The sequence below is a fragment of the Lepisma saccharinum genome, chromosome 9, assembly GCF_977018435.1.
Source record: "Lepisma saccharinum chromosome 9, izLepSacc3.1, whole genome shotgun sequence".
NCBI lineage: Eukaryota > Metazoa > Arthropoda > Insecta > Zygentoma > Lepismatidae > Lepisma > Lepisma saccharinum.
In genome coordinates, this window is record NC_139237.1 from 84,961,048 (window position 1) to 84,976,268 (window position 15,221).

The 15,221-nt window shown below is 39.9% G+C and overlaps 1 pseudogene across 2 annotated transcripts in view; it reads left to right on the forward strand.

The window, feature by feature from the left end:
- Positions 1-15,221, forward strand: part of LOC145992214 (glucose dehydrogenase [FAD, quinone] pseudogene) — a 34,567-nt pseudogene that overhangs the window by 9,237 nt on the left and 10,109 nt on the right. The window contains exon 1 of one of the 2 annotated variants that reach the window (XR_014442152.1): positions 7,679-8,194. The exons of the other annotated variant lie outside the window; for it this stretch is intronic. The product of XR_014442152.1 is annotated as a glucose dehydrogenase [FAD, quinone] pseudogene, transcript variant X1 (transcript). Of the gene's footprint in view, positions 1-7,678; positions 8,195-15,221 lie in introns of those variants that run through there. 2 annotated transcript variants of the gene reach the window in all.

Sequence of the window (15,221 nt, forward strand, 5' to 3'; positions counted from 1 at the left end):
ATCATGCTCTGTGTTTGGGCATTGATTCCCATTTTTCAAATCACAATGACCCCATGGTAAAGTATGTATGCCACATGACAAAATGCATCTCTTGTCATCATGTGGGTCCAGAGCCACTTTTCTTACAATATTGCTGGTCAATAAGTGATCCTCACTCTGAATTCTGCATTCTGATGTTCTGATTGAACTCTGTGATTTGATGCAATTTTCATAATCTTCAAATTTAAGCTCTTTGTCAACAGTCACTCTGCCAATACCCTTGGCTTTTTTGACAACAGCACTACGTGTTTTAAAAGTATACATCTTGGCACTTAACCCAGCAAATGCTACAATAACATCACCAAGTGTCTCATCTTTTAACTTGCCAGGCACCTTTTTGTTGTGGTGGTGTTGAATCTTTGTATGTTCACTTGTATCAAAGTATTGAAACAATTCAGGCTGTAACATATCTTGATAAACATCTTCTGTTTGAATATCAAGAATAAAACTATCCGTATCCATGTACATCAGTTTTATATTATCACCATAAAAAGGTTTCAGCACATCATAATACAATGTTAACATATGTAATTTGGACAATTCCAATATCACAGCCCCTACATAAATAGGTTTATCAAACTTAATCTTTGTTTTCTTCATGTTGAAGAGTGCCATGTGCTCATCATAAATTCTTCTGTAATTGAAATTAGGCTTTGCAACCAATTTTTTGCTCATGCTGGGGTCAGTAATTATTTTAACATCGGTATGTTTTCTGACATTTTCAATTGTTTTGCCATACACTGAATTCACCATCAATTTAAACAAGCTCTTATCAAATTCGCTCTTTGCAGATGTTCGAAGCTCCGTGTTTGTATCAATGTATGACTTCAACCATCTTGTGTGCCTGAACCTTAAGACTTTGCCAACTTTGATCACTTGAACACCATGTTTCATCAGGAACTGGAGGTTTTTGTAATATATGACATAATCCTGTTTTGGCTCCAGAGTCATCATGAGCTTCTTCTGTTTAGAGCCAGGTGAGCACTTAACCTCGGGAATTGGGGGCAGATCAGAAAATTTGTTGTGCAAATCATCAGGAATTGTCAGATCAACCTCTAAGAAGAGGCCACAGTCACTGTCATCAAAGTCCTGAAGATCCCTAATATTGAAATCTTCAACCCATTCAAGCCCTGCATATGGCAGTTTTTGCATCATGGCATGACCATAGAGGCTGTTTGCATCTACATACAGTATATAATTTGATGGCCGTGCTGGATCATAATCAGGCATATGCTTGTTATTTGCTCTGGCATATCTCTGGGAACATTGCACCATCCCTCCTCTTATACATTTCTCCATAAACAGATACGTATCTTGATCGTGGATCAGATCCAATTGCATTTTAGTGTTCAAAAACGTTGCAGCCCATGCTAGGCCCGGGGCACTGTAAAAATACACTGGGTCCAGTCCATAATTTCGCATAGAAGATTTTCTGAATGCCTGTATTATATCAGCTACGAGGGTCACATCAAGTTTCGAATATGCCTTGTGATAATCACGAAATGTCTTGCATTTTAAATCGTTCCACACCAACTGGGCATGGTGATAATCATCATCACTGATTCCAGATCCTCTGATTCTGCTGTAAAACTCTTCTTGTGGTGGCAGGGAACACTCATCAAATTTAGAAAAATCTGTAACATAGTCATATGGATATACACCCTTTCGCTTAATTAATTCCAGGTCTTGATTTGGAAACGAGGCACGTGTAATTTTTAAGTCATCATCAGGTAATTGACTGGCCAGTGTAGCCAGGCTAGCAGGTAAAAATCTGTGAGAATCAAGAAATCTTAATTGAATAGGAACACCATCAACTTTAATTATTTTGGTAATAGATATATATTTTTCATCATTTTCAGCTAAAATATTTAAATTCTGCTTGTCAAAACCCTCGTACCTGATCAAATGATGGAAATCATAATTGGATGCTCCATGGCAAAATATGGGGATAAATCTTGGTCTCTTGATCTGAATATTACAGCTTTTACACAGGGCCATTAAAAATTTACCATCTGTATGAGAATGGTGATGAACCTTAATATTTGTATCTGAAAATTCACAATTACATACTGGACATTTTTCTGCATTGTTGAAATCTTCAATCTGTTCCTCTGTTAAAGGCAACATAGGCTTTGATTTTAATAAGATGTTAGATGCTATGTCACGGCACTCATTTTCTATTCTTTGTGCAAATATTTTGACGGCATTTGGTCCCATGTATAAGTATGGCTCACTAGCTACACCATCCCGCATAACTGTATAACAAAAGGTGGAAGGTTCATGTAATTGGTATGGTGTACTTGAAGATTCTTCAGGATCTGGATTGCAGAATGCAAGAGATTTGAGGTTCGATTCAAAATCATAGGCAATAAATGCTGGGTGTTCCAACAAGGCTTCAAACTTTTTGAATCTGCAATTTTCACTTGGATTGGGCATCACCATATGAACAGGTTTATGATTGCCACAGTATTTCAGATGCTCAATTAACTTATTTTTTGCAATTTCTGCATTTTTTTCACGAACCCCATTTACCATTTTTTGACCATCAAATACAGTTAAACATCTTCTGCACAACTTGAATATTGTATTGGATTTGTCTAGTTGTGTTCTCACTAAAGCTTGAAGATTATGTATCAGAGTGTAATGGTGTGTGCCATCCCCTTCAATTAAGAGCAGATCAATCGGAATAGCAGATTCATCATCAAATGTACTGATTCTGAGAGGTGCTATCGGGCAAATGCCAGTGGAACAAATAAATACATTAATAGATAATTGTTTGCCATTAATGTGCCTGGCTCTTTTTTCAAATTTGTCAATATTCTGAACAGACATTGGATATTCTAAACCCTCCATTGCATCGTCAAAAAGATGTTCATGTTGTTTGTAATAACTTATTCTCTGAGGATCCCTTGAAACTGGATACAAAGCAGCTAATATACACCACAAAAAGCATTTCTGGTCGGTATTTTTTATATTAACCACGGCTCTTTTGTTTTTGATATTGTCAGGTAATGGCAAATATGTAGATCCTTGCAATGAGCTGAATTCAGAAATATGAACATATAACTTGTGTGATGAACCGCAAAGGCTCCATCCTGACTCTTTTGCTGCAAATTCAGAGTGTTTAATATTCAATTGATCCATCAAACTGCTTATTATTCTGTCCGAATTTGCATTTGAATATACAGGTACAGTTTCTGTTATGTGGGGCTGTGTAAATTTTGTGCCATTTGGTTTCTTATATTGTACAAACAATTTGAGGGATAGCTTATAAGAGCCATTTTGTGCATTTAGAATTGCCTGGAGATCAGAATTTATACTGTTCAAAAAATTCTGAATGCCACATCTTGGCTCTGATACAAACCGGTGATCCCTAAGTTGGGCATTAAAACTGCTATGGAGGGGTGCATAGCGTGGCTGCTTTGCTGGTCCAGCAGTAACAGGTGCTTCGTGCTTTCTTTTCAGACCAGATGTAGATGGTTGCGGGGGCAATGCTGATGACTGTACATAAGAATTACACTTATGCCATTTGTAATATGCCTTGCTTAATATTTTATGGCATCTTGGGCACAATTTAGTAGCTTTTCTGCATTTCTTAGAGTTACAAATACGGCAATGCCTAGCCCAATGAGAACTAGATATATTTTTATTACACTGATTGCAATATTTTTGTTTTGGCATTTTTTCTTGTTGTTTATTATATAAGATTTTCTGGGCTTCAATTCAAAACTTTATACTTAATAAAAATATCAGTTGGGTTCAGCAGTTAATGGCTGAGCTGGTGCTTTTATACCCAAACAACAGCAGTAACTAGGTTTTGGTGATAGTTTTGCTGATGTGCAACACACTTCACCAGGTTTAAAACCTCATCTCTATATCAACTAAATACAATTCAAAATTGGATTTTGAACTGTACAATAAATATTCTGTAAGTCTCACTTGTGTTTATATTAACAGAACAAGACAAAACCAGAATTGTATTCAGGATTGCATGTTTTCATACAAAAAAGCCATATTTTTGACAAGTTTATAAACAACAATCATACAGATATAGCTTTTACACACATGGCCGAATCTGTCTGAGCAGAGGAGAAAGGAGGTTTTCAGATCGGGGGGCTATCAACGAGCAGTAATTATTCTCAAAATCTCACTTGTAGAGATATTATTTTGCAACATGTATTTCAATCTTAAATATTTTATCAGGACTCGAACCCTGAGCCTTTTGTTTACAAGACAACAATATTAACATTTTGCCATCAAGGAAGGCTTCACATTTTATGAGGACTTAAACCCGAACCTCCACACCTGAAAAATTAGGATTTAAGCCCCTCTTGGCATTGTTTTAAATATAAGTAAATCTATCTGTTGAGCCCTCGCCTTTTCTACACTAGAAATTCAGAATTTCTTAAAAATCAGAGCATATCACACCTGAAAAATTGGGGTATAGGCCTCTCTTGGCTTTGTTTTAAGTGTAAGCAAATCTGATTGTTCAATCAAATAGCCTCGCCTTTTCTACACTTAAAAGTTGCGCTGTCCGTAGCATCAAACACACTACTATATCCCTTTGAGAGCGAAAGGCTACCATACGACGCTTGGTCGTCCCATCGCCGCTGTTTTCTGACTTGCGAGACCAGAGCCCACTAGCATTGCTTTTACAGGGTGGCCACTCTAGGACCATCATAAAATTCAAGTATAAGTCCCGGTTTTTCAAGGCGAACTTTCCAAATCAAAGCTAAAAGCAGATGTTTTCTCCATGTCAACTTTACATAATATCGCCTCTCACCACCCTCACACATACAACGGCAAATATATTAACAATATAAAGGGTCTGTGTGATTCCAATGAATCCAAAAATTCTAATTCAATACAATTAAACGGTATATATATATATATATATATATATATATATATATATATATATATATATAAATATTTAAATTAAGGTGCGGAGTTTACATTTGCCATTTCACATACTCAGACTCGAAATACACACAAGTCACGAATGTTACGGGATAGGCTAATCTACGAAAAACTGTTAATTGTATAAGAATATCTAACTCAAATTTTAACTAATCAACTTCAACATAAGTTATCTTGTAAAAATCTTCCGTCTGTCAGATAGACTGTTCTGCAAAGGACACTAACAAAATAAATGGATTGAGAGAACTCTTTCTATATTAAACTTTCTTTACCTTCCTACGAGATAAAAATAGACGCTAATCTGTGAGAAACCTACCCCAGGGCATTTATAAATATGTATTAATTCAATGGTATTTTGATTAATAAAAGTTGCAATTTTTCACGTCTGCGGAGAAAAATTCACGCACAATTCTCGGATCCAATAATTCACGCATAATTCCCGGAATTCAAGGAATTCCCAGTGAGTGGCCACCATGTTTTACCTATCTGCCCAGTCTTTTGAGGGTAGCTTCGTCATGAGACCGATAGGTGTCGGTAGGAGTCACATGCTGGTGGAACAAAGGGAGTGAGTGTGAAGTCACACCGAAACACCTTGCTATTGGTTTCCTTATGATACATGTGCTGAACTTGTTTTCAAACACGGTGTAACATTTCAATGTTTAAAAACCAATAAAAAAAATAAAATAAGAATAAAAGACACACAAACGTCACTACTTTGAAAAGAGGATATATTTTGCAATTCATACCATTTTGCGTGACGATCTTACCTCTTCATGGAGGTAAATTTGACCTGCTAGGAACGTAAGCAGAGATGACGAAGTTATCCCATTTTCTGGGGTAACTTCGTCACGAAAATGCTGACGTACTTGCCCCACCTAATATTTTGGAATTTCTCTGGAATCCCTTCAGTACATTTATAAAGGACAAAGTGTTCCTAGCGTATAATTTTCGTATTGTCACTCGGCACGGATTTTGCAAACCACATTAGAATATGCCAAAATCTGTACCCCGTTTGACGGTATTTCTCCTGTTTTCAGTGCGAAATGTAGGAAGAGCTCCATATAATTTGGGACTTTAAAAAATATATATAAAAATAGTGTTATTTTCGAAGATCTAACCCCAAATTAACCAGTAAAATGAGTTACAAGTGCTACTTTTAATGGGGTTGTGCGCGTTGCCTATACGTCTTTGGTGTAAAACGTTCGGGTCAATACGAAACCAAGAGTTTGCCTCAAAATTCATTTTATTTTTGGTGAGAAGTCTCTTTAACGGATAACATCTTTCAAACACTAGGCGCTATAGAAATTTTAAAACATTTTTTCGCACCACTCGGTGGCTTTTGTGCAGAATAAAGCTCCGTAGCAGAGTAATTAACACGGCTCGCAATAACGCCAAGGGCCCGGGTTCAAATTGCGACCACGGAATGGATGTTATTTATAACTACCTATCAATTTAGTTTCGTTATCAGTCACCCACTTCTTTTCGGGATTTACCAACAGCGGCAGAAAAGAAAAGTAAAATAAACCATTCAATCAATGTTGGCAAGATAATGAGGCTTGGGCTTCTGGGCCTATAGCCAGTATAATCCTCTGGAGAGGGGCTGTCGTCCATGTGCGTTTGTCATTCTTCCTTAATCCATCTCATCACCATCGTTGGGATTAACCAAAATGTGTTTGAAAGTCGGCGTATACTATACTAAATCAAATTAAATCTAAAAAAATGTTGATTTAGAGACTGAAAACCTTGAAACGGGAGTCAGTTTTGTTGACTTAGGCAGCTGTATATGCTATAGTTCATTACAATTGGAGACGATCCGGTTGGAACAGTTGATCCGACGGTCTTCTTCACGAATTGATTTATTTTACTTCGCTTTTCTGCCATTTTTGGACGATCGCGAAAATGAGGATGATGAAAATGAGAAAGAGACACCCGCAAAGAACGCCCACCCCCAAGCTGGGATTCGAACCGGAAACCCTGGTGTCGCAGCGGGTTGTGATAACTTCTCAGCCACAGAGACCGGTTCATTAAAATTGGAAATGATCGGTTCGAAATCATTGGTCCACTTGACATGGCATAACACGAAGCTTTTCTTGTCTTATAGAGTGACGTCATTCCAGTCTGGGTGGAATTTTCCCGGGCCGTCGGCAACCTTAAGAAGGCTGAACGGAAGAGAGGTATATTAAGAGAGAATCGAGCTAGCTGCGTGGTTCCAAGGCCCACATCATCCCAACTCATCACGAATATGTGGAGCTCTATATCTCCATATCAGCCCATATGCATTCACGGCATGTGTGTGTGTGTACACACGCACAGCGGTGCCTTTTACCTTAGAAGGGATACTTTGCCTGTAAAATATTCATAGGAAACAAAGTAATTTATGCAGGTGTCAAGTGAAACCTAGCCACATTAAGAAAGGCATTTAATGACCAAAAGATGTCGTATAAATCAATGAGCAAAGAGTTATTTTTTTGCAACTTTCTTTGTTTCTCTCAGTGTGTCGACCACATGGGCACACGCTTATCTCCAAGGACTTGACTTTCTCCAGGAGAACACAAGAGAACACTCAACGAGGACGCTAAGCAACGTGCACACAGTGGAGAACACCATTGCATCACTAATGTGCCATAAGGTCAGCTACCCCAAACTAGGTTACGACACATGGATCACGAGGCCACACTTTCGATTCACTACCTCAGCCATCCCAAATGCCACATACTCCAAAATTTCCTTACGGTCTTGCTCACCCACTCATCAACCAGTGGGTTACCCAATGCAGCTCGGCGAGTCCCGATGAGCACGTTGCATAAACAGTGCATGGAAAATCAGACAGGGCATCTCCCCCTCCCACCCAAAGGAATCTTTTACATAATGCCAGATAACCTAGAACGATTATACAACTATTACGTGACTTTCTGAGAGAAAAAGGAAAGTAGATTTAGCTCCATTGTGGCCACTTGGAAGTTTAGTAGACCACATGACATTATCCGTGCAGCACTTGAAGTGTGGACCAAAAAACAGATTTCGCTCTCGACGTTGTTGTCCGAAGACAGTCTCCTCGACTTGCTAGAAGCTTTCTTCATGAGTGTCCAAACCGTATTAAACAAACGCATTGGGATAATTAGTGTTGCAAGCTATAGTGTTCAACGCCCTGTCAACAGTAGCCAATGTTAACAGTGCATCATCTCAGTTCGTGAGCATTCGACAGTGGGAAAGGCAACTTTGATATTTCTTGAACGTAAGTATTTGAGACAAGTTACTTCACCCATTTCGCCCCAATTTGCTTCATGGCATAACAAGCTCGCTTGATTTGATTTTGAAAAGCCTTATACTGGGTAGCTAGAATTGATTTGATTTTGATTCTTTTTTGTTTCATTTCTACTTCGCATTTCTGACACGTTTGACATAAACACACAACTATTACACTGACTGTGATCTCAGACGCCAGAGCCTCCTGTGTATTCAGTATACTGCAGTGTAGTGAACACTACGTGGAAGATAGGTTGTAATTTGGGCGTCTTGAATGGTTTGGCTTATTTTACTTTACTTTTCTGCCACTTTTGGCTTATCGCGAAGATGAAGATGAGTGATGATATAATGATACTGATGAAGAAAAAAACATTCCAAGGCCAGGATTCGAAAGAGGGACCTCTGGCGTCAGAGCGAGCCGTGATAACCATTCTGCCATAAAGGTCAGCTTGGGTGTCTTGAGAACCCCGGCAGCTAAAGAAAATAGGCTAGTTTACCAATCCTTCCACAACCAAAAGTACAACTTTCCACACACTTAGCTCCCTCGGAAATCTCAAGGCAACAGCACTTTTAATCAAGGAGTTCCAGATTCAATCCCCGTTGAAGGCACATTTCACAATAGTCCTCATCTCACTTTAAGCTGTGGGTCCAGTCCAGTCTGTGAATAAGTGGTTGAGCAACCACAGGCTGAACGTCCCCATTATATAAACATTTTTTAAAACAACTTGTGGCAAGACAGTACTTTATAAGCTGCATATCACAGCAATAGATATGCCAACTCTTCAAGTAAGTTTACAAATATGAAACACGAGTAGGTATGTAGAATTATCTCTAGTTTTTACGCGGCCTTATGTTTTTTTACTATGTTTACGTCTTCAAAATTGAATCCCCTAATTTCAGTAAAAGTGACGAAAAATCGGTTACAAAAAAAATTATATCAAGTACTAGGTAACATATGATCATGTTCCACTACTAGATGGTTGCTTGGAAGGTAGAAATCTTTCAAAGGACAACAATGATAACCACCCAGATCTAGCAATCACTCTAGGGCATAAATAGTACAGCCGGCCCCTGTGGCGGAGTGTTTAGCACATGGCGCTACGACGCTAGAGGTCCCGGGTTCGAATCCTGGCCTGGGCATGGATGTTTCTGAGTATCCATTCATCAATTTCATCATGTCACCACTCTTCCCCATCTTCGCAAATTAGCCTAAAGTTGCACAAAAAGCTAAGTAAAATAAATCAAATCATAAATAGTACAGATTTCATATGGGGCGTAGAATTGATACATAATGAGAAATCGATTTTACCTGTAACAAAACAGAACTCAACTGACTCTTGGAGAGAGTTCAAAGACACTAGGTTTGGCTCGTTGGTCGTGTGTTCAGATCCGTCCAAGAACCTGCATGTCAGGGGGCGGGGGGAGAAGAATTTTATCTGTACTGAGATGCGCTAACCACTAAACCAATTTCCAAACCACGTTTCGTCCGTGGTAGTCCACCAAAAATTGAAAACAATTTAGCCACGGTTCAAGTTCCATGGTTTATTCACAAACCATACGAGGAAAACACACGCAAGTGAGCTAAAAGACAGTCTTCTCCTCGAGGTTGGACATTTCGGTTCAAACCTTGCATTTTCCACCAAAGCTGGCCACAACATCAACGTAGTTTTCAATGTTAGACACATCCGAGAAGGACGTGCCGATTTTAATATCCTCAGAGAGTTTAGCCATCCCAACAATTTATCATCCATGTTAGACGACGACAGTATTTTAAGTAATGTGTGACAAGAGCGGGCCATTTCTAATCTATCAGAGTCCTTACCTTTGTAATGTGACGTTCATGTCCTGTGCAGGTCCCTTTACAGCCTTCAACCTTTCTCAAGGGACATTTTACACCACTTTTTTTAAAAATCTAAGGTAAGGGTTTTAGAAAATGAGATTTTCCCCCGTGTACTTTGAAGGGTGAAAAATGGCCATATGTACAGCATCCAACAATTTTAACACATTCATTAATTCATAACGATTACTTAACTCCCACAGGGATTTCTAAATTTCTACCGAGGTAATGTAAAGGATCATTATTCACACGTAAGATCAAATCTACGGACAATTACTTGTTCAGGCGACTGAAAAAGCAAGAGAATGAATACGTGGTCAAAATACATTTTCACAACCCCAAGGTCATTTATCCCGGCGTCTTCCACTTATTTTCCAACGTTCTTTGACATACAACAAGCAAATTAACTATACTTGTCTTACTCTAAACATTGAATTTAGGTATGTCGAGGCCAACCAGTTTTTTTCTTTAAATGCATGAAGTGTGTTTTTGTGGGATAATCAGACAAACAAGAAAGGTCAGGATTTCTCTTAAATTGAAGGCGCGATTTGCTGTTTAACTCGACGTTCCGCTGTTTATTGCCACCGCTTCACCCTGGCTATCCTAGGTTCGAATCCTAGGTGAGGATGTTTCCTTGTTCAATCCATTGTCTGCTTCATCGATTCATCCTCCTTAGCCTTGGGAAGTGGAAAACGTCGGGTAAAAAAGACAAAGCTAAAAATTGGATAGGCAGAATGGACAAGCGGAATCAAACCAGTTCTTTTCCGCACTGTTAAGCGGAAACTCTTATTCTCAAGGTGGACATGCCTAGCTCTATAAAAAAAAAAATACGTGACATCCAAACTGTATTAAGAATGCATAGATACTCTTTGTACTTTTCACACGTGTTACAGTTAGCACAGGCCATGTGGCACGAATGGGAGAGGAAAGAGGAGTTTACAGGATTCTTGTTGGGAAACCTGATGGTAAGAGACTTGTAGGAAGGCCAAGACGAAGATGGAGGGATAACGTTGAGATGGACCTAAAGGAAATCGGTAGGGATGGAAGAGTATATAGATAAGCTCAAGATAGGGACAGATGGAAGGCCTGTGTTGCTGCAGCCATAAACCATCGGGTTGAAGAAGGCTAGAGAGTTACAGTTAAAGACAATACAGGGTTCACCCTGGTGGGAGATCATTTCCATGGTTCTGGTCCCATGCAGGTTCAGTCCTGATTGTCCTACCTGCACGAAAATTGATCCTAAATGATTTTTTATGAGTTTCAAAAGTAGCGCAAGCCAAACCTTGATCGCTTAGAACATGAAAACCGCAACAGCTATTTACACCGGATTATCTGCATTATAAACCCTCACCATTGAGGTGTTCTTCAATACTAAACAGGTTCGAACCCGGTGGAGGCACATAGTGGTTCGGATCCCACATTAAACTGTAGGTCCACTCCCGATTAGCCTTACTGTGCACAAATTGGACTTAAAACACCAAATCAAACAAATCAGTACTGAACATTATCAGTTTATTCCGTATAGGAAATTATATAAATTAATCAGTGGTGGAAGGCAGAGTTAATGTCGAAGTATTATAATTAGACGCCTCATGCCCTCATCATCGATGCCACGTTAATCTAAAATTTGCTACCAATATGGGTGATGTGCAGCATTTAATGAGTTTGGGATTGGCGATTATATACCTTGGTGAAAAAGTGGATAAGAACTACAAAAAAAAGTATGTTCTATATCTCATAAATAGTTATAATTCGATTGGTTGATTTGGTTGATTTAGTGTTTTAAGTCCACTTTATGCACAGTAAGGCTACTCGGGACTGGACCTATAGTTCAAAGTGGAATCCGAACCACTATGTGCCTCCACCGGGTATCGAACCCGGGACCTCTTCATTACAAGGCGACGACGCTACCACTGCGGCATCGGGGAGGCCCAGTTATAATTCGAATACCGTGAAATAGATATTGATAATGTTGTTAAAACAATTTCAACTTCATATACAAGGGTTGGATAAAAAGTAATTGCAACACTGCTGTCCCGTGAAAGGGGCGAGTCACAGCGCCACAACCGTTTCGTGGTTGATAAAGGAATGTCAGACGAGGAAGTATAGTGAGTGGGGTGCGATTGTATGTTATTCAGTCAAAAACAGCAGTGCTCTGAAGCAGAGGACGCGGAGAGTGCAAGCGCCCTAACAATATGTTTAGGCAAGAAGAACAACGTCTCTTAGGCAGACGGTCAACGCAGCCTACTACTGCACCTTCTTGCAACACCACCTTCGTCTCGCATTAAGAAGGAAGCGACGGCACGGTGTCCCATCATCCTGCTTGACAATGCAAGGTGTCACACTGCGAACAATGTGACGGCGCTCCTGCATAACTGGTAGTGGGAGGTACTGGAACATCCGCCGTATTCACCGGTATGAGACCGTATGATTACGACCGTTTTGTCAAAATGAAGGAACCACTGGGCGGGAAGCACTACGACACGCGCGAAGCCATCATACGTGCTATACGGCGGTCACTGCGGGACATCGACAGAGATGGACGCGCTGACGGTGTACGACGCCTTCCATACGTGTGGCAGAAGGTCGTAGAGATGAGGGGGCGATTACATTGAAGGAATATAACACGTGCTCCTCTGCCAATACAGTCAAGTAGCAATTATACCAGTGTTGCCATTACTTTTTATCCAACCCTTGTATAAGAATAATTATTTAAGAAATCTTTTATAGATTTATAGTTGAAATGTAACAATTGTATATTCTTTAATGCATTTTTAAAATTCTTGTAGTTTTAGGTTATGTTTGTTAAATATTTTGAAATGCTCTCTTGTCCAATACTGTGGTTTTGGATACCTTGTAATATGTAACCATGTAACATGTAATACAGCTGTATTAAGGCTGAAAAGCTGTTCTCGGCAGTTTAAAAACACTTTTAAATAAATAAAATAAAATAGTAAAACATTAAAATGCTTACAGGGAGGTAGGAGAGAAAGGGATCTCCCTCTCTCTCTTGTTCTCCCTTTTTTAGAGAGAGAGAGAGAGAGAGAGAGGTAGATAGATAGAGAGAGACAGAGAGGTAGATAGAGAGAGAGAGGTAGATAGATAGAAAGATAGAGAGAGAGAGGGAGAGAGAGGTAGATAGATAGATAGAGAGAGAGAGAGGGAGAGAGAGAGGTAGATAGATAGATAGATAGAGAGAGAGAGAGAGAGAGAGAGAGAGAGAGAGAGAGAGATATGGGGGCGCCCCGCAACGAAAGGAGAAGAGGAGAGTGAGGGAGATAAGAGAAATCTATCTATCTATCTACTTCTCTCTCCCTCTCTCTCTCTCTATCTATCTATCTATCTACCTCTCTCTTCCTCTCTCTCTCTCTCTCTCTATCTATCTATCTACCTCTCTCTCTCTATCTACCTCTCTCTCTCTCTATCTACCTCTCTCTCTCTCTCTCTCTCCGGGGGGGCTGAAAGAAAGAGAGTGACAGAGAAGATAGAAAGAGTATGAAAGAGAGAGAGAGAGAGAGTGGAAAGAACTCCCCTTTCTCTCTCTCTCTCTCTCTCTCTCATTCTCTCTCTCTTTCATACTCTTTCTATCTTCTTCTCTCTGTCCGAGGTAACTTAATGTTACCAGTATTGCATCGCTGAGGCACACTATAATTATGCTTGGCATTTAATAACTAGCTCATATCAATCACTAAGCTATTGCGATTCAAGGGCAACCACTGTTTTCAGCTTAACGCCTTCCGACCATTACTAAGACATCTCAGTAGTTCTTCCGCAAGGGCTTGAGCCTGTGTCGACCTAGACATTGCTTCAATGTCTTCCCTTTGGATGAACGACGTCAATGATTTAAAATCTGTAGCATCCCTTCTCTTACAAACCAATTTTCTATTATAACTTTACTAGTGACCCACCCAAGGCTTCGTCAGCTTATGTATAATACACTCAGCGCCGTCAGTTTAGGATTTTTGTTTGCATAAGTATTTTCATGCCCCCCCCCCCTCCCTAAGGTTGTGTCTGTGAAAATCGATTCTTAGTGGGTGCTTACGTGGCTGAAGGCACCCATAAACATTTAGGTTTCTAGGTCCAAGGGTTTGGGCTATACTTTGATGAGTTAGTGAATGAGGACAAACCCTTTTATCTATTAAGGGACATTGTCCTGATTGGTTACTTCCAATTAGTTGGTAGTAATTACTGGTTGTATTCTTCTTTCTATTATGTCAGGCCGAGGTAGCACAGCTCGCTACGAAGCCAGGGGTCCCGGATTTGAATCCCGGCTGGGAATGGATGTTTGAGTTTGTAAAAAAACGAGATTACAATACAAATTGGCATATGTGGAAGTTAGAGAAATGTGTGAATGACGGGGGATACAACCAAATAGGGTATTCCTTATAAGAAAAAAGTCGTTAAGGTGTCTGACTACCATACGAGAGACTTGGGTTCGATCCCGGCGGGGGTGAAACCGGGACTCTTTCAACCTGTTCAAGCGGCTCCGGCGCCCACCCAGTGTCGTATAGTGGGTACCAGGAGGAAACTCCGGGGGGGGGGGTAAAGTCGGCCAGGGGCGTAGTGCTCACATAATCCCCACCTTCGACCGTGATCAAGAAAGTGTGGAGCCCTAACTCCACACCACCATATCCCTGCATGGCATGGTGCAAAGCACAGAGGAGCACTTTACTTTGCTCCGTTCTTTCTATGTCGCTTTTCTCTGCCACATTTGGCTAATCGCCACGATGAGGATGAGCGATGATTAGACAAAATTGACGAGACGCTCAGAAGTAACACCTATGACCCAGACCGAGTGTCGAACCCGGGAATTTCGATGAAGAGATGGAAAATAGACCAGTTAAAACGCTGGTTCACCGAGCCGGCAATCAGTGTATTCACGTAGGACCAGCTATTTCATAAATTGCATGTGCTTCAACACAGAAAACGAGTCGATTAATACATGGAATTATTCCGCGTATTGCGCTACAAGGGAAGGTATTGAAAGGAACCAGTGAAAAGTGACTATACATTGATATATACACGTGTTTTTTTTCTTTTTTTGACTGAGATTACTATTAGTTTCGTGATATGCACTGTCTTCGGATTCATCATTTTCTACTAATTATAATGCCGTTTAGGAAAAACATTCTACAGGTAACAAACAAAACAGCATGTAATGCTTAAAACTACAAGTTTT